The sequence below is a fragment of the Spermophilus citellus genome (assembly GCF_964194105.1).
Source record: "Spermophilus citellus genome assembly, chromosome: 6".
NCBI lineage: Eukaryota > Metazoa > Chordata > Mammalia > Rodentia > Sciuridae > Spermophilus > Spermophilus citellus.
In genome coordinates, this window is record NC_138187.1 from 159,786,554 (window position 1) to 159,787,615 (window position 1,062).

Here is a 1,062-nt window from a genome sequence, read left to right on the forward strand (position 1 = left end):
TTGATTCTTAAGGAATTTGTTATAGGTTTATTAATAGAAACATGGCCCAAGCTGCTTCTTCCCCTTGTCAATATTATATACTGCTGGGCAAGGCTCTTTTCACCCGTAAGACCTCCCTCAACCTGAGTAGCTTCACCTCAATAAGACATTATAAACAGGACATTCCTTAGGAGGAAATGGTTCTGTCAAACTTAGCACACTTAGGTTACATGGAGTTGTGTAGTTTCTTGACATATTCTGGATAATGGGCAGCTCCAGAGTGGAATGTCACTAGCCCCGGAGCCAACAGGCCCCCAACAGGTTTCCCCTGAACCTCCCTCCCTCCTGTCTTCTTTTTCTGAAAGCTGCAGCATGGCTTTCCCCAAGTTCACATTTCTGTTCATTCCTAGCAGTAAAGAGTGATGGCCTAACTTCTTCCTACTCAACTCCAACTCCTAAAGGCTGGATCGTCTCCTCATGTTCCAATAGTGCCACAGGCTGGTCACCAAGCCTTCATACATGTGCTTTGGGAGACATTTAATATCTAACTATAATACTCTGTCTTCATACTAGAGAACTCCAGGACATTATTCTTTTTGATGGGATGTTGGAAATTTGCTGGTGCTCTAGGTGTAACAATCACAGTGAGATTTAGGAAGCATTTTATCTCACTATGCACATAACATTCAGCTTACTGCAAAAGCTCTAAATAATTGTATCTGAGGCACATATTTTCCCTAATGCATGGGTCCATACTCTAAATTCTTTCACTGGATATATTGATTTATAAAAACAAAAGAAAAGAATTATCAAAAAACAAAAGAAGTACTGCTAGCTGGGCTGTGTATCTGGTGATCTGAAATGATACCAGAATCTGTGGGCCCGGTTATGGACACCAGCTGAACTGAAAGCAAGTATCAGCACACAAGGAATATAGGGAATAAAACAAGTTTTCTCTTTTGGTTGGTTTGTTTTCGTGCAAGAATTGAGGTCAGTTTAGGCGTGAGGTCATTTGTTTGGGATTTCTGAAGTCCATTCTTCAAGTACAGTTGGCACAGAGGTTGGTTCTCACATGTTGGTCCA